Source organism: Lutra lutra, chromosome 11, assembly GCF_902655055.1.
Source record: "Lutra lutra chromosome 11, mLutLut1.2, whole genome shotgun sequence".
In the NCBI taxonomy this organism is placed as follows: Eukaryota; Metazoa; Chordata; class Mammalia; order Carnivora; family Mustelidae; genus Lutra; species Lutra lutra.
In genome coordinates this window covers 46,900,939-46,921,351 of record NC_062288.1, presented here as the reverse complement: position 1 = coordinate 46,921,351, position 20,413 = coordinate 46,900,939, and the positions used below count along the sequence as shown (strand labels likewise).

Below are 20,413 nucleotides of genomic sequence, written 5' to 3'. Positions count from 1 at the left end.
TGTCTGACCAAATGTAATAATGATCCCTTACAATTAAATGTCTGCTTGCAGTTTTAAAGTAGTTTACATATGTACGTGTGTGTGTGTGTATATATACATGTACAGTACATATGTACACATGTACAGTACATATGTACATATGTATATACACACACACACATATATATTTATACATATAATTTATTAATAACAAATCTACTTGGGTAATTTAACTTCAATATTATAATCATGAAACCAATCCAATAAGATAGTCAATGTTTGGATTATTTGTGATACTTGACAGGAGGGCTCAGAAAGTTGAAGTGGCGTATGTAAGTATACAAAATAAATAATAGAACTGATAACTGATAACATTATCTCAAAGTTCCCAGTCTTTTTTTACATTAATATGTTCTTGCCCTACTAACTACCTACTTGTCTTTCATCTACCAGGAATTTATTGAGTATTCGTAATGTGTAACCCATCGTTTGCTGAAAAGACAAAGACAAAACATGATGCTTATCTTCAAAGAAACTTATTAAAGTAATTTATTTGGGGCCATTGTTATTAGAAGAATATGAACATCTGGAATGACTGGTGTGAAAATAGAGAAATACACCAGTAAAAGTGATGGTTTACGGGAGGAAATAGCAATCTCTGGAAGGCTGGAATAAGATTTTTCAGAGGGAAGGTAATTGAATGAGGTGTTGAAGGATGCGAAGATGTTTCCTTTATGAAGGAAAGCAGAAGGATTTTCCATTTACACAAGAATCAGCATGGTTTTATGAAGTAGCCTGGGGTCTACAGAACTGTCAGTAATTCTCTGGCTGGCTGGACAAATAGGAAGAGGCTGGTAATGAAGGCCCTTCTCTTTTAGAAATTATTTAGAAAGCAATATGCTTGGAGGATTTCAGAATTAGAGGAGATCATTGAGATCACAGAGTCCAATTTCTTTATTTTACCAGTGAGGAAATCTAAGCTCCTGGAAAAGAAAAAAATTAACCTGCCAAAGATTAAACTAGTTGGAAGACTGGCAAAACTGAATCACTGAGCAGGGATTGGTTTATTCCGGTCTAAGAATCAGGCCTTTTTGTGCTGCATATTTCTAAGGAGATGAGAGACAATGTGTGTGAAGTAGAAATTTTTAAAAATCCTACTGATTTTTAATTCTTGAGTCTTAGGGAAATAACCAGCTATTCTGCTTCAGGCTAAGTGGATTCTACTACACAGAGGACCAGTATATTAATATTTTTTGTATTTACACTAAAGAGATGGGGTAGCAACTATTTAAAAGAGTACACTTCACCTGCACATTGGAAAAGAAAATCAAAAATTAACTCATGACTTAAAACTATTCCATTTCTAACCATCTCCTAATACCTTTAAGGGCAATTCAGTTGCTAGGAATTCTCAAGATGCCATTATTATCATTATGCTGAATTATTTACAAACTTGTATCAAAGCATCTGATTAAATTGCTTTGGTCTTATGTAAAATTCCTCTGATCTTTGGCAATCATTACTTATTTACAGCTTCCATAATTTCCCCCCTTTGCAAAAAAAAAAAAAAGTTTCTTAACTATAGCTAAAAGGCACTATTTTACTTTGACAGTGAAAGCTATCTCTAAAATGAAAAAAGTTAAAATGAAAAACTATATTCTCCAAGATTTAGAAGCAAGACTTTCTGTGAAAAGCAGATTATCTAAACAGTTTCTTTCCTTGAGAGAGATATTCATAATATTTACCGTAAAGTATAAATATTAGGTTTCTTGCTTCGTGTGAACTATTTGTAGGTATAGTAAATATAATTCTTTAAAAATAAAACTAGGATAATAGCAACAGTTAATGTTTACATTTACCAAAATCCATGTGAAGATTACTTTGACAAAATGTTAGAAAATTAAATAAAAATTTCCCATATGACTGGAAAAACTGTTCAATGTGATTTTGAACTGAAATTGGCTGTAGTTTCATACTGTGGTTTTAAACGGAACAGGTCTATGTTTAACATGGATGTTTTCTTAAAACTTGGGGTTGAGTAAGTTTGTACAAGAAAAATTGATACTGAATGTCCTGGTTTACATATTGATCTGAGGCAACTAATTTGTCTTTAGCTTAGAACTATCTACTATTCTCCTAGCAGCCTCAGGCAACACCATAGATAAATAACAATGAACTGTTTGCTTGTTTATTTGTATGTGTGGTTCACTGGTGTTGCTGAAGACGGCAGACAGTCTTTGTAAGATTAAATTTTTTAAAAAGAATTAAATGAAAATATAAATGACAACTACAGTTAGGAATCTTTTACTCAAAGGGAAAACCAGGTTTTTCAGGAAATGATTAGTCTCAGAAATTAATATGTTCTGCTGGTTACTTTATATGTATGACTTTTAGACCAGTAGGATACTATGTACAATAACGTATTTTATTAACAATTGGCTAAACTGATGTTTGAATATTTGGAGATATGCTGAGGTTTTTGATAGGGATAATTAACAAAAGTAAGCAATAAACTATGAATCAAAGTCTACAAATACTGAGAACAGTGCCAAATGAGAGTTATGCTGTAGTACTTTCTATTCCATTCCTCCTCTTTGCCTGGGAAGGAGACACATACCATGGGAGAACCAGCACACTGTTGGAAGCCACTGAATATAAATACAGCTTTGCATTTAATTGGTAACTGGATTTCAAATAATTGGATTGAACTCTCTGAGTATATCTCTTTCTCCATAACTTGGAGAATTCTACTTCTAATAATAGCTAATATCCTATGAAGTTGATAATCTTATTAGCTCCATTATAAAGATGAATAAACTGAGGCACAGAATAAATGTTGACACTGGTTTTCATACTAAGGCTGAGCATGTGCTCTTAGACACTCTGACATCCTGACATCCTGGAAGTGCTTTAACTTTCAGTTGTTTGCTAATTATATATTATAAGAGCTTAGTGAATTACAAAAATACATTCCAAATGTATCATAGATTATTTTCTTATTTTTCTAAATGGCAAGATCATATTGCTCATAAAAATCTGTATTTGGAGGGATGATATCTGAGTGAAATCTATAGTCTAGTTAATTGTAGTGTGTCAATATCACTTCTTCATTTTTCTATGAAAGGTATTACCGCTGAAGAAGAAAGAAGGGTACATGGACTTTCTCTACTATTGTTTTTGCAACTTCTTATGAGTTTATAATTATTTCAAAATAAAAGGTTTAAAAAGGAATCTGTTCCCACAATGTCTTTTTAGAGAAATGCACAAGATATTCTATTGACATATAGAAAAGAAAATGTTAGAACCTCTACTTCTATCTTTCTGTTCCTTACCTATTCAAGAATTTTTTGTGTGTTTATCTTATAATGTGCATAGTGCACTGGAGAAAATATATACAAATATAGAACTTCATATATATTGAATATTCTTGGTTATTTATTTTAAATAGTATGGATGTGTTATGAAAAAAATTATAGACTTCTGGTTTAAGATAGAAGAAAGAACAGGTATTTGGAAGCCAGATTGGGATTAAAATTCAAGCTCTTTTGCTTATTAAGTAAATGATCCAATTTCCTCATTTATTTAAAAAAAATAGGGGCACCTGGGTGGCTCAGTGGGTTAAAGCCTCTGCCTTTGGCTCAGGTCATGATCCTAGGATCCTGGGATCTAGCCCTGTTTTGGGCTCTCTGCTCAGCAGGGAGCCTGCTTCCCTTCCTCTCTCCCTTCCTCTCTCTCTGCCTGCCTCTCTGCCTACTTGTGATCTCTGTCTGTCAAATAAATAAATAATCTTTTATATATATGTAATATATATAATATATAATAATATATATGTATATATAAAATAACAGTACTTTTTGTGAAGTTTATGCAAGAAGATTTATGTTTTGTGCCCAGTATATAAGACTTCAATGGATGTTAGTTATCTTCTCCCTCCCTTTGAGAAAACTAAGTTTCCTACATATTTATTTGCCTTATCTCTCCTGTACAAAAAGGAGTTGGAGAACCTGGAGGTAATTAAAAAGGACTGTGTCCCTACAATATCTTTAAAATTAACTAAAATTTTCAAATAGCATGGAATTCCCACTTTGGGTAAATCATTATTCTTGGCCTGAGTTACAATGCCTTTGCATAGTCCTAATATCTTCCTCCCAAAAAAACACAATTATTTTAAGGGGGGGGAGAAAAATAAATAATTTTTTGAAAGCTTTTCTTTTAGTTTTCCAATCTTACCATCTTATTTCAGAATGGCTGGAATTGATTGGGTACCATGTCACGTTCTAAAAGAGCTAAGCTTTATAATGTAATTGTATTTATATAATAACTCCTATGCTAACTTTGAGCACTGACAAGTTGCTCTTCTAGGCTGATGAAGATAAAACTACAAATTTGAATTCAGTATTTTCATCTCTTTCTTGTTTGCCCTAATAATTGAAAATTATTTAGTTTCATTTATCAAGTTAAGTACCAAATCATTTTTTGATGAAAATTTTCCAATCAATGGTACTGCTTTGGTGGAGAAAGGGACAGATTTTCTTAATATTGATATCCTCATAAAAATTATATGTGCCTTTTTTTTTTCTTTTTGTATTTTCCCACAATCTTAGAGTTAGTTTGGAGGAGTATGAGTATATTCTCTGACCAATGAAGAGTGAGCAGAAGGAATGTGTGTCATTTCTGGGCTAAAGTCAATTGAAAACTGTTGTGCTTTATTCTCCAGGCTCCTCTATAGCTGAAGAGGCCATGGGTTTCAGATGGCATGATTACAAGAAGGAGGAGGACCTGCCGCCCATATCAAACATCATCTCAGGTAAGCTACTAATATTTTAGAGTTTGATTTATGTGGCAGCTAGCTACCTTGATTTAAACAGTGTCTTGGCTGTTGTAAAACTTATATTTTTGAGAAGCAAATTTTACGAACATTTGAGGACTGATTTTAGTTCCTTTCAGAGATTATAGTTAATTGTATGTTTTGCATTTTTTTATACTTAATTATATGTTAAGTGACACTTTTGTTTAAAAAAATAAGTTTTGAGTTAAGAATGTAATGAAAGCTAGGCTGGAGGGAGGAGGGATAATGGTGGAAGAGTAGGGGACCCATGTGCCAATTGGCCCCTGAATTCAGCTAGATATCTATCAAATCATTCTGAACATCTATGAATTCAACCTGAGATCTAAGAAAATAATTGCTGTAATTCTACAAATAGAAAATCAACGACTTTTTGCAAGCAGCTCGAAGTGTTCAGGGAAAAATAAAGCCACACAGAGCAACCTGAAGCAGTTAACACTGAGTCTGGCCCCCTGGCAAGGGGTAGTGCAACTCTACCCAGGCAGACACCTGAGATTCAGTGCAACAGTCCCCTCCCCCAGAGGACCAGCAGGAACACTAGTCGAATACCAAGTTTATGAATCACTCAGAACTGAAAAATTCTTGTGCTGGGGGAAAATAGTATATAAAATTAGAAGGTTTTTTTGTTTTGTTTTGTTTTGTTTTGTTTTTCTCATGAGTCTTTAGTCTTTCAGTTTAAAATGTTTTTTCTTTTCCCTTTTTTTTCTTCTTGACTAATTTCTTATTTGATCAACTTTGTTTTTAAGTCTTTTTCAAATTTTCATTTTTATGCTTATATTGTGTATATATATATATACACAATATATACAATATATATATTCTTGATTTATATGTATATATGTTTTTTCTTTCTTTACCATAATACACCCAGGATAAGGTGGATCATCCTGTTTTCTTCACTTGTGAGAGCATATTCTCTCTTTTTTCTCTTTTTTTTTTTCCTTCTCTTTTCTGGTTTCTGACCTCTTCAGATTTTTCTAGTGTATATTCCACCAAAGTTGTGGTTGATATTTTTTATTCTGTTCTCTCCTTCATTTATTCTCTGAAAAAAAAAATCACTAGAAGGAAAAATTCACAGCAAAAGAAAGAACCAGAGATAATGCTTTCTGCCATAGATCTAATTGTTATGGATATAAGGAAAATGTCAGAAATTGAATTCAGAATAAAGATTATAAAGTTACTAGCTGGGCTTGAAAGAAGCATAAAAGAAACTAGAGAATCTCTTAGTGCAGAACCAAAATCTAATTAGGACAAAATTAAAATGTTTTAACTGAGATGCTGTCTAAAATGGATGCTCTAAGAGCTAGAGTAAATGAGGCAGAAGAGTCAGTGAAACAGAAGACAAAATGATGGAAAGGAAGGAAGCTGAGGAAAAGAGAGAAAAACAACTAATAGACCATGAGGGGAGTCTTTGGGAAATCAACAATACTATAAAGCAAAAACAATATTAGAATTATTGGGGTCCCAGTGGAAGAAAAAAAGAGGAACAGAAGGTACATTTGAGCAAGTAATAGCTAAGAATTTCCCTAATCTGGGAAAGGAGACAGGCATTTAAGTCCCGTAAGTCCAGAAAGCCCCCCCTCAAAATCAATAAAAGTAGATCAATACCCTGACATAGAATAGAACTTGCAAATTTTAGATAAAGAGAAAATCCTGAAAGCAGCTCAAGACAAGAGGTCTTTAGCATACAACAGTAAGAACATTAGACTGACAGCAGACCTATCCACAGAGACCTGGCAGGCCAGAAAGGACTGGCATGATATATTCATGATACAAAATTAGAAAAACATGCAGCCAAGAGCATGTTATCCAGCAAGGCTGTCATTCAGAACAGAAGGGGTTTCAGGACAAACAGAAACTGGAAGGATTTATGTTCACTAAAACAGTGCTGCAAGAAATATGAAAGGGGATCATATACGCAAAGAGAGAACCCAAAACAACAGAGACAAGAAGAAAACAGAGAAAATCCACAGAAACAAGGACTGTACAGGTAATACAATGGCACTAAATTCATATATTTCAATAGTTACTCAGAATTTAAATGAGCTAAATTCTCCAGTCAAAAGATACAGGGTATTAGATGGATAAAAAAGCAAGATCCATTCATATGCTACCTATAAGAGACTCATTTTAGACCCAAAGACACTTCCATTTGAAACTTAAGGGGTGGAAAACCATTTCTCATGTTAATGGACATCAACAGAAAGCTTGAGTAGCCATCCTTACATAAGACAAACGAGATTTTAAACCAAAGACTTTAGTAAGGGATGAAGAGAGACACTATATCATACTTAAAGGGTCTTTTCATCAAAAAGACCTAAAAATTATAAATATTTATGCTTCCAACTTGGGAGCAGCCAATTATATAAACCAATTAATAACAAAATTAAAGAAACACACTGATAATAATACAATAATAGTAGCAGACTTAAACCCCCACTCACAACAAGGGACAGATCATCTAAGCAGAAGATCAACAAGGAAACGTGGCTTAAATGACACACTGGACCAGATGGACTTCACAGATAACTATAAAACATTCTATCCTAAAGCAACAGAATATACATTCTTCTCAAAGGCACAAGGAACATTCTCTAGAATAGACCATATACTGGGTCTCAAGTCAGGTCTCAACTGGTACCAAAAGACTGGGATAATTCCCTACATATTTTCAGACTTCAATGCTTTGAAATTTGAACTTAATCAAAAGAAGAAATTTGGAAGGAATTCAAATACTTGGAAGTTAAAGGGCATCCTACTAAAGAACGAATGGTTCAACCAGGAGATTAAAGAAGAATTTTTAAAATTCCTAGAAACAAATGAAAATGAAAACACAACTGTTGAAAACCTTTTGGGATGCTGCAAAGGTGGTCCTAAAAGGTGGGATGTTCATAGCAATACAAATCTTTCTCAAAAAAATTATAAAAACCTGAAATACACAAGCTAACCTTACAACTAAAGGAGCTAGGGAAAGAACAACAAATAAAGCCTAAATCAGGCAGGAGAAGAGAAATAATAAAAATTTGAGCATAAATCAATGAAACAGTAACCAAAAGAACAATAAAACAGATCAATGAAACTAGAAGCTGGTTCTTTGAAAGAATTAAGAAGATTGATAAACCCTTAGCCAGCTTATCAAAAAGAAAAGAGAAAGGACCCAAATTAATAAAATCATGAATGAAAGAGGAGAAACCATGACCAATACCAAGAAAATACAATCTTAAGAATATATTATGAGTAAAAAATATGCCAACAAATTAGGTAACCTGGGATAAATAAATGCATTCCTAGAAATGTATAAACTACCAAAACTGAAATAGGAAGATATAGAAAGAAACAGACCCATAACCACAAGGAAATTGAAACATTAATCAAAAATCTTCCAACAAACAAGAGTCTAGGGCCAGATGGCTTCCCAGGGGAATTCTACCAAACATTTAAAGAACTAATACCTATTCTTCTGAAGCTGTTTTAAAAAATAGAAAGGGAAGGGAAATTTTGAAACTCATTCTATGAGGCCAGGATTACCTTGACCTGAAAACCAGACAAAGACCCCACCAAAAAGGAGAATTACAGACCAATATCCCTGGTGAACATGGTTGCCAAAATTTTCACCAAGATGCTCGTCAATAGGATCCAACAGTACATTAAAAGGATTATTCACCACTATCAAGTGGGATTTATTCCTGGGCTGCAAGGATGGTTCAACATTTGCAAATCAATCAACGTGAGATGTCACATTAACTTTTTTTTTTTTTAAAGGACAAGAACCATATGATCCTCTCAATTGGCACATATCTCTAAAGACAAGGGAAACAAAGGCAAAAATAAAATATTGCGAGTTCATCAAGGTAAAAAGCTTCTCCACAGCAAAGGAAACAGTCAAGAAAATTAAAAGGCAACCTACAGAATGGGAGAAGATATTTGCAAATGACATATCAGACAAAGGACTAGGACCCAAGATCTATAACGAACTTATCAAAAACAAATAATCCAGTCAAGAAATGGGGAGAGAATATGAACAGACATTTCTCCAAGGAAGACATACAAATGGCCAACAGACATGAAAAAATGCTCCATATCCCTTGGCATCAAGGAAATAGAAGTCAGAACAACAAGATACCACCTCACCCTAGTCAGAATGGCTAAAATTAACAAGTCAGAAAGCAGCAGACGTTGGTGAGGATACTGAGAAAGGGGAACCTCCTTACACTGTTGGGAAAGGCAAGGTGCTGCAGCCACTCTGGAAAAGAGTATGGAGGTTCCTAAAAAGTTGAAAAGAGAGCTACCCCATGACTCAACAATTGCACTACTGGATATTTACCTAAAAAGTACAGATGTAGTAAAATGAAGAGGCTTATAACAGCAATGTCCAAAATAGTCAAATTGCAGAAAACACTGAGATGTCCATCAACAGATGAATGGATAAAGAAAATGTGGTATATATGTATACAATGGACTATTACTCAGCCATCAGAAATGATGAATATTTACCATTTACATCAACATGGATGGAATTGAAGGGTATTACACAGAGCAAAATAAGTCAATCAGAGAAAGACAATTATCATATGGTTTCACTCATATGTGGAATATAAGAAACAATGCAGAGGATCATAGGGGAAGGAAGGGAAACAGAATGGGAAGTCATCAGAGAGGGAGACAAACCATGAGAGACTCTCAACATTAGGAAACAAACTGAGGAATGCTGGAGGGGAGGTGAGTGGGGAGATGGGATAATTGGGTGGTGGGCATTAAGGAGGGCATGTGATGTGATGAACACTAGATGTTACATGCAACTGATGAATTATTGAGCTCTATATCTGAAACAAATAATATACTATATATATGTTGCCTAACTGAATTTAAAGAAAAGAATAAAGAAAAGAATATAATAAAGCTGGACTATTTTTAAAATTTATTTTTAATCATCAGTAAAAATGGTGTCACTCAAAACTCAACTCTATGTATAGCCCTTCTTGCTCTCAGAGACTTGCTAAAATTCTCCAGATCACCCAAACTGAGAACAGAGCATCACAACAAAGATTTTGTATATATTAGTTATTTTCCACTTAAGATGAATTACTTTCTCCAAATAAATACAAATCTATGGATGCTTTATAGAAAGCTTGATTTTATTTATTTGATAGAGAGAGCACAAGCAAGGGGAGAGGGAGAAACAGACTTCCACTGAGCAGGGAGCCCAATGTGGGGTTCAATCCCAGTACCCTAAGATCACGACCTGAGCTGAAAGCAGACACTTAACTGAGTCACCCAGTGCCCCAACAAGCTTTATTTTTTAATAATGAGTAAATGAAAAGTCATCTTCACTTGCAAATATGATATTAGCAGCTTTCTTTTCTTAAGATTTTATTTATTTAATTTAAAAGAGAGAGAAACTGCAAGGGAGAGCATGTCAGAGGGGAGGGGCAGAGGGAGAGGGAGAACAGACTCCCCACTGATCAGGGAGCCTGATGCAATACTCCATTCCAGGACCCTAAAATCATGACCCGAGCTGAAGGCAGACACTTAACTGACTGAACCACCTAGGTGCCCTTACCAGTTTTCTGATGTGACCACCAAAGCTGTGGAATAAGTCTATTAAAAAATGTTCTCCAGGGGCACCTGGGTGGCTCAGTGGGTTAAAGCCTCTGCCTTCAACTCAGGTCATGATCCCAGGGTCCTGGGATGGAGCCCCACATCGGGCTCTCTGCTCTGTGGGGAGCCTGCTTCCTCCTCTCTCTCTCTCTGCCTGCCTCTCTACCTACTTGTGATCTCTGTTTGTCAAGTAAATAAATAAAATCTTTTAAAAAAAAATGTTCTCCAATAAGTATAGTCGTATATTGTTCTTGAAGACAAAATGTAATCTTTTCACGCTATTATGAATAAAATGCTACTTCTAAGTGAAAACAGCAAAATCTATCCCCATCCCCAAAAATCCACCCCAGGAAGTAAAAGTTTTCAACTCAGTGACAGGTAGAAATTGCTTTCTTAGGCAACTAAACAAAAAATATTTTTTTTTTCTCTAAAGATATAGAAACACTTTTGGAGTTTATAAATCTGAGACCCATCAGGAAACTAGATGAATAACTAGTCTTCACAAAGAATTCTTAATATTTAAAGTCAGTTGTTATGAATGATAGCTAATAAAATACCAATTAAATTTTTTATAGTTCAAAAAACAGGTGAAAAATGGTCCTTGTCCAAAGGGAAAGTTCAGGAAGGTCTCTAGGAAATAATTTAAATTGAGATACATTCTCTTTACCAAATCTGCTCAGCAATCCAGGGTAAACATTCTGAGACTTTTGTAAATAGTCAAGGAACCTCTGATGCTCCTAAGCAATCAGAACCTCAGCTATGCACCTGATTCCAAATAAAGCTGATCTTCATAGAGAACAGCAAAATAACCGTAAATATCAGGATACAAGTTTTGAAAGCATGACTTATTTAGAACTGAATGGTAGTGGCTGGCCCATTTTCTTCATTACTTACTACCTATTTAGTTTCAGAAATAGCAAATACAAACCAACTATATTCAGATTGAAGAAAGTAAGGATACCTCTTTTTCTCCCTTTAAGCAAATTTAGCATAAGGAAATGTTGTGGACTTTAATCTTTAAGAATGTACCTCTTTGGGGCTCCTGGGTGGCTCAGTGGGTTAAAGCCTCTGCCTTTCGGCTCGGGTCATGATCCCAGGGTCCTGGGATCCAACCCCACGTCGGGCTCTCTGCTCAGCAGGGAGTCTGCTTCCTCCTCTCTCTCTGCCTGCCTCTCTGCCTACTTGTGATTTCTGTCTGTCAAATAAATAAATAAAATTTAAAAAAAGAATGTACCTCTTTTAATATGTTTTAATATTTAATTTAATTTAATATTTAATTTAATATTTAATTTATTTAATATTATTTTAATATTTATTTTAACATGAGATTAGGCATAATTTTAATTTATAATAGAGCATCAAATAACTCGAATGTTTAGCTACATATTTCACCAGTGAGGCTCAATTTCAGTGAAGTATCTGAAAGTAACACTAACTAAGGAAAAGGAACCTATTAGGGGGATATTGGTAGCTCACAAGCCAACTGAACTCCAAGCTAAAGAAAAATGGTCAAAGCCCAAGGGACATCTGGAAGTTTAGTCAGCAGAAACTACAACAATGAGCTAATAGAACAAATAACTTGGTGAGAACACTGCATGTGTGAAGACTGACCTCAGCCTGAAGGGCACCTATTTATTTTTCTTTGCATCATTGCTTTAATTATGGTAAAAGCTGTCTCGCTGGCTTAACTCATAGCATGTCCTGCTCTCTGAATGAACCAATATTCTAATTGGTTTGGAGTGTTTCTGTCTAAGGGGCTGGGGTGTGTGTGGATGTGAGTGTGGGTGTGTGTATGAGTGAGTGAGAAAAAGAGGGAGAGAGAAACTGGTCCAACACACTCCACCCTTTGACTACCCAACATTCTTATAAACTCATCTACACGTTTCCATTTCTAAAAGTGACCCTGTTCAATAAAAAGCAAAAAATTACTTTAAGAGCTAAAATTACACTTCCTTTGTTTGTTTCTGTATTACTCAAGTCCAAAGAGCTGTTCTTACAGTAGTGATATCCTGTGTATCTAGTATTATTGTGCAGTAAATGGGATATCCATCCTCCTATCCCAACCAACAAGAAAATACACATCTAATTTTAAATGCATGGATTAAGTTTATCAATGACAAAGAAGAGTCTTGAGAAATAGGAGAATATAATTAATAGTTCTTACAGAGATAAATTTCCTATTAATATTACACAAAAATATTTCTTATTGAGAGACATTCTCAAATTGTTTAACATGTCTTGAATAAGACCTACTCATTCCTTTCCAGGATGGTTCACTATTCACCTAAATTTTGTACTACACTAATACTCTGTTTTTTCCTCAATGAAGCACTAGCACATTAACACATTTCCCCTGATCATTTATTCCTAAATTAGCTAGAATATTCAATTATCAATCATGTAACTTCCCTAGTGCCTAGAAGAACTGAAACTCTTTTCTTAAAATAATGTTAGGTTAATCAATAAGTAATGCTCAAGTTGACATGGGATAGCCTATCTTAGCAAAGATTTATCAGTGGTGCACTCCCTGACACTATTTTATTCTCATTCTATGTGTACTAGAGAAATTACTAGGCAAATAATAAACAAACAAACAAACTGGGTTCAGCCACCACTTTCATGCTGATCTCTTTTAATTCCATAACCAAAACCACATCTTCTTTCCTGAACTTTAAACTTATACCCCCAACAACATCCTATCCATTCTCCAAGCTCTTTCAAAGTCAATCAAAAAGAGAATTTATCTATTCCTTTCTAAATTTTTGGTTTTCTAGAATGTATTTTTATATGTCAGTCAAATTATTATTGAACAAGACACATTTATTAGAAATCTGGAAGTTATCTAAGACTCTTCATCTTTCTTCTTCATCAATTTATCAAATCAAATTTCTCTTAACTTTTAAATATTTTTCAAATCTTTCTTCTCTTTTTCAAACATATTGTCATTAATTTAGCTCAACACTAAATATAATAGTTAACTTTCAGATTGCATTTTTCACATTTCAAATTTCCATTTTTTTTTCTAGAGTGAATTTTTAATAACTCATTGAAGAGGGTATGCTCCTCTTACTTAAAATTTTTCGGTGATAACCCCTTGCATTAAAAGACAAATTTAGAACTTTTTTGTCTATGTCTATATGTCTAAATATTCAGAATTAATTTACTGCTCTCCACTCACTTCCACCTTACACTTTTACAATAGTCATCATCACTTCTTACTTGAATTATTAGAATACTTTTTATTCTAGCTTATATTCTTACTGCCTTAATCTATACTCCACACAGCAAGAGTAGACCTTTTAAATTTTAAGCCAAATAATGCCATTTTTCTGCCCAAATTCTCAATTATACTGAAAGAAAAAGAAATATGCTTGCCAAGGACTATAAGTCTGGACAAAAGCTCACCTCCCCTTGCTATTCTGATCTCTTTATTTTTTATTCTTTTACTCCCTCATTTTAAGCCACATTGGCTTCTTAGTTGTTCATTGAAATGCTAAGCTACACCCTTACTGACTCATGGGCTTTACATCTGACATTCCCTCTTCCAAATATTTATAGTTTGCTGCCTTTGGGTCCCTACTCAAATATTACTTAATAAGTACAGTTTTCCATGCCTTCCAACCACATGAAAACAATTTGTAAGCAATTATTGCTGTATTTTACTTTTCATTTGCTCTCCCACTTAGGCTACTGTCTTTTTTCCTATAACACTTAATATTTTGTGGTATAATATATATTTTTTATCTATTTGTTATCTCTATAGCCCTATCCCATCATCATTATTATAATTTAAGTTTCATGAGATCCAGTTATTTGGACTTTCCTGTGAGCTGTTCTATCTGCTGAGTTAAGCACAGCATATGACAGCTGGACCATGATTGTGGTAAGCACTTTCACTGCATATGAAAGCCAATGTATTCTTCTGTCACATGGGGGAATTGTTCTTTCCTAATACACTGAAGTTAAGCGTGACATATGTCAAGGAAATGTGAGTAAAAATGCTAAATACTATTTCTAGGTGTCTGCATTTAATTGTTGATTCTTGACTCTTCAATCTCCTTTTTCCTCCTTGTGTGAAGGTCTTGGAAGTTCATTTTCATAAGGAGTTGCCAAAAGATTGCAGCAGCCTGGAATGCTGAGTGTACACACTGAGGATCCAGAATGGATCTACAGGACAGGGAAGTACTTCCAGTGTGTAGCCACTGAGAGTTAGGGAGTTTATTACCACAGTGTCACCGATCCTATCTACAGGTGTCACATTCAGTAAGCATGTGTTGAGTGAATGAATAAATGATCCCTATTTTGAAGAGGTGGAAGCAAAGTCACAGTGCAGGTATGTTATTAGCTAAGGGTTGTCAATGGCAACCTGGAGTCAAAGCCAGGCCACACGTAATATTTAAAACATGCAGCAATCATTTTAAGCAAGAGATATAAACTGTTTATTTTATAGTTACTTGTAATATAAATCAGTGACAAACAGATTATAATCCAATAACTGACTTAAAACAATGTTAACAAAGACACACTATAGGAAAAATATCTGGTCTTCCCAAGCTTTTTTCTTCATAGTCTGAAATCATTTGAAAGTAAATGTGTAGGATTTTGTTACCTTAGTGACGTAATGAATCGTTCAGCGGCATGAGGTTTAGTTCAGTACTAATCATTCTGGCTTTAAAGGTCAATGCAACATGCATTGGGCAGTACTTCTGTGTTTCCTGTATATAAGTTTTTTTGATGGTATGGATTATACATGATTATATCTCATACAAGCATTTAATAATAATTATTTGAGATTAAGTTCAGGATATTGACAAAAGTGTTTGCTTTTTTTTCTTAGGAGAAAGCAAAAATTAAGTAAGACAATAGATCTCTAATTACCTTAGCTTTCAGCTCTTGAAGCCAAATATAGTATATAATTACAGAAAGGAAGGCTCTTGGTGATATTTACACCTTTGTTTATTTTAGATTCCAGGAGTCTCTTCTTCTCTTTCTCTCTGTCTCTTTCCTTCCTTCTCTTAAAAATCTCTAATTGACTTTCTTTGGACTACATCCTATGTTGTAAGACTTTGAAACCTGTTTCAAAGTTAATACATTGTTCCTTTGAAAAGAATTGAAAGTTCAAAATAAATAAAAAATATCATTAAACTCTTTTTTTTTTTTTTAAATGGGGGACAGAGGGAGAGGGAGAGAGAAAATCTTAAGCAGAACTTTATCTCACAACTCTGAGATCATGACCTGAGCTGAAATCAAGAGTCAAACATAACCAACTAAACCACCCAGGAGCCTGCAAAGTAAACTTTTATTAAACCCCAAAATAAAAACCATTATGATTTGGTATGTTTCATTTTATCTGCTATAATTACTATCTTAATGTTTTATTTGTAATATGTTTGTATTTATTTTCTTTTATATGTCAGTAAAGAACTATTGGAAAACACAAAAAGGGAAAAAGGAGCAATTCTTAAACATTATAAGCTGTTTCATATTGTTTTACTATTAAGCATTTATAAGACTTTTAAACTATCTTTTCCTTCTCTCTCATTTTAACAGTTTTTTACTTTGAGAAAGTATGGGGAAGAGGATTTTATTGCAGGCCTCTAAGACTTAATGGCAGTTGATCACTCATGATGTTGATTTTTAGCAACTTCTGAATCTATCGATTAGCCTATTTGACATTTAAACTCAACACTGTAATATTTCTATTACCTAATATTTTCATAAATCTCTGACCATTTTGTAATTACAAATATTCTATCTAAATGAATAATCTTATAATACTAATCCAATAATATAAAAAAAATCCAAAGTCCTATGAACTTATTCTATCTATTCATATATGTCTAGAAAAACTTTATTTTCATCCTGCAGAAGATATACAGACATTTTGTTAAAGGTTTTACTCAACAATTTCACTTTAGGGAGTCAACAACAACATAAAACTTTTCATTTTTATCCTACTTTGGTTTCTTTATCCACATGGTTTTAAATTCATCCAATAATCACAAGTCCTTTGCTAAAATTGTCCAATCATCTTCACATTGATGTTGGTAGATTCCTCAAAACTACTCATGTGTACAATATACCTTGAAATTTACATGTTCATCAGTTATGTGTGTGCATATTTGATCATTTCATGACAGAATGTCTGGGTATAAAATCCTGAGTTTACAGCTGAGTATCTTATAAATAATGCTTCATTCTTCTTTTGAATTTAATGTTGTTGTAGAAATGTTTGGTGTCAAATTGACTTTCTATCCCTTTTAAGTGATTTAGTCTTTGTGCTTAGAGGTGCTGGGGATTTTTTTTTTTTTTCTCTGAAGCCCAATTTTACTGGGATATTTCTCAAGTGGACTAGATTAGTTTTTTTCAGGTATAAAGTATACACTTTCTATATCCAGATTTTCTTATTCAGAGACATAAATTCCTATTCTGGAAAAAATAAACTTTACATTTATTGGACCATTTTAAGTATTTTTTTTTCTTTTCACATCCCAATTTGGATTCAGGTTTCTTTGTACTTTTCAACCTGAACCTCTATATTTCTTACTTTCCCTTATTCTATTTTTATTACATTTAATATTCCACAGTTTAGTCTTCAGTTTCTTTCCAAAGTTTTATAGTGTCACATTTTCTAATTACTTAGACTTCTCTTCTGTGCTTTTTATTTACATTTCTATTTATTATTATAATAGTTATGATATATAATATTTAGGTTATAATTATATATTTCACTTATGTATCATATTAATAATATAATTATAATAACATGTAATATATAATTATAACAATATACCAAATTGTTTATTTCACAGGTTTCTTTCACTATGTAATCATCAATTCATTTTTATTCATGTTGAAATAAGAAAAGATAAATAACTTGCTCAGACTATATCAAGTAAGCACTAGAGCTAAAATTCAAACTTAGGTAATATGGTTTCAGAACCTGCCATCTCATTGCATCTCTCTCTTTCTTGTGTTTTCACCTTCCTCAGATGTTTTCACAATCCCATAAAAGACACCTGGAAGATAAGAAATCATATGGAGGAGGATTAAAATGGACAGACCAAAAACCCCCACAATCAACCAGGCAGGTAAATGAGACTCTTTATGATAATCTAGATAATCTAGCTGAAGCTGATGATGCACAGAGGAGATATCCCAGACTGGTTTCTAACCAAAGGGTTAATCCACAGAATAATGAACATACCAATGGTTATTGATTTAAGCCTCTATATTTAACGTAGTTTGCTATGAAGCAAAAGATAACTGCAATGATATGCATTTATATTTGTCTAGAGAAAGATCAGGAAATATGCACACCAAATTTTATACTGTTTAACTAAAGATAGAAAAAATTATTCCATTGATATATGACAGAAGAAATTGCTAATCTATTCTAAAGAGTAATATGTCAGGAGAGAATGCTTATTGGTGATTTTTTCACTCTTTCCTTTATGCAGAAGTGCCCAAATAGTGAGACCCTGCTTTCATCACATATATACTCATTATGCCCAGGGGAAGTATCTCGAAGTCACCTGAAAAATGAATGGGTTTGATAATCAGATAATCAGATAATCAAATAATTTCCTATGCCAATCTGCACAATATTTTCAAGTTCACATAGAAAACTCTCCAGAACAAATCACATATTAGCCCATAAAACAAGCCTTAACAAATTCCAGAAGACTGAAATTATACCATGAATCTTTTTGGACCACACACTATGAAACTAGAAATCGGCCACAAGAGAAAAAATCTGGAAACACCACTAATAGATAGAGGTTAAAAAACATGCTACTAAACAATAAATGGGTCAACCAGAAAATAAAGGAAGAAATTAAAAAGTACATTGAAACAAATGAAAACACAAGGGTCCAAAAATTTGGCATGCAGCAAACTCAGTTCTAAGAGGGAAATTTATAACAATACAAGCCTATCTCAAGAAGTAAGAAAAATCTCACATAAACAATCTTAGCTTACACTTAAGGGAACTAGAAAAGGAAAAAAAAAAAAAAAAACTAAAACCAGCAGAAGGAAGGAAATAGTATAGGGTAGAAATAAATGATACAGGAAATTTAAAACAACAACAGCAACAACAATAGAACAGATCAATTAACTGGGAGCTCTTTTTTTGAAAAAAAAAATCAATAAAATTGATAAACCTCTAACCAGACTTATCAAGAAAAAAAGAGAAATGACTCAATTAGATAAAATCACAAATGAGAGAGAAGTAACAAACATCACAGAAATACAAACATTACAACAGAATATAATGAAAAACTATATGCCAACAAACTGGACAACCTAGAAGAAATGGATAAATTTCTACAAATATAGAAACTACCAAAACTGAAAAAGAAATAGAAAACTTGAACAGACCAATAACCAGGGAAGAAATTGAATCAGTAATCAAAACTCTCCCAACAAATAAATGTCCAGGAGCAGATAGCTTCCCAGGCTAATTCTACCAAACATTCAAAGAAGAGTAATACCTATTCTTTTCAAACTATTCCAAAAAAAATAAAATAGGAAGGAAAACTTCTAAATTCATTCTATGAGGCCAACATTATCCTGATACCAAAACCAGATAAGGACAACACTAAAAGAAGACCTGCATGTCAAAATCTCTGATGAATATAGGTGAAAAATTCTCAACAAAATATTAGCAAACAGAATTCAAAAATACATAAAAAGAATCATTCGCCAAGATCAAGCAGGATTTATTTCCAGGATGCAAAGGTGATTCAATATTCACCAATCAATCAACATGATACTTCACATCAATAAGAGAAAGGATAAGAATCACATGATCATTTCAGTAGATGCAGAAAAAGCATTTGACAAAATGCAACATCCATTCATGATAAAAGCCCTCAACAAAGTACACTTAGAGCAAACACACCTCAACATAATAATGGCCATACATGAAGAAAACATAGCTAAAATCCTCCTCAATGGTGAAAAACGGCGAGCTCCCTTAAGGTGAGGAACAAGACAAGGATACCCGCTCGCACCACTTCTATTCAACATAGCACTAGAAGTCCTAGCCACAGCAATCAGAAAAGAAATAAGAGGAATCCAAACTGGCAGGGAAGAAGTAAAACTTTCAGTATTTGCAGATGACATGATACTATATATAGAAATCCTGAAAGATTCCACCTGCTAGAGTTTTAGCCTGCTAAAAATGATAAATTCAGTAAAGTTGTAAGATACAAAATCAAACAGAAATTTGTTGCATTTCTATATCCCAATAATGAAGCAACAGAAAGAGAAATTAAGAGAACACTCCCATTTATAAGTGTACCAAAAATACTAAGATATTTAGGAATAGACCTAAACAAAGAGGTGAGAAACTTGTACTCTGAAAACTATATGGAATGCTGATGAAAGAAATTCAAGACAACATAAAGAAATGGAAAGATATTCCATGCTCATGGATTGAAAGAACAATGTTAAAATGTCTATACTACTAAAGTAATCTACACATTTAATGCAACCCCTATCAAAGTACCAATGGCATTTTCCACAGAACTAGAACAAATAATTCTAAATTTATAAAGAACCACAATAGACCCCAAATAGCCAAACAATCTTGAAAAAGAAAAGCAAAGCCAAAGACATTACAATTCTGGACTTCAAGTTATATTACAAAGCTGTAGTGATCAAAAGAGTGTGGTACCGGCACAAAAATAGACACATAGATGAACAGAATAAAATTGAAAACCCAGAAATGGACCCACAGCTATATGGTCAACTAATCTCTGACGAAGCAGGAAAGAACATCCAATAGAAAAAGGACACTCTCTGCTGTGAAGTGTGTAAACCTGGCGATTCACAGACCTGTACCCCTGGGGATAAAAATATATTATATGTTTAAAAAAAATAAAATTTAAAAAAAAAAAGAAAAAGGACACTCTCTTCAAATTGTGTTGGGAAAACTGGATAGCAACACGCAAAAGAAAGAAACTGGACTACTTTCTTACACCATAC

At 33.5% G+C, this 20,413-nt stretch overlaps 1 long non-coding RNA gene across 1 annotated transcript; it reads right to left on the bottom strand.

Moving 5' to 3' along the window:
• Positions 1–379: 379 nt before the first annotated feature.
• LOC125081290 (uncharacterized) lies at positions 380–19,834 on the bottom strand. Its single transcript, XR_007121634.1, has 3 exons — positions 19,647–19,834; positions 12,724–12,730; positions 380–393 (listed from the first exon to the last, which is right to left on the bottom strand). It is a non-coding gene; the product is annotated as an uncharacterized LOC125081290 (long non-coding RNA).
• Positions 19,835–20,413: the final 579 nt, after the last annotated feature.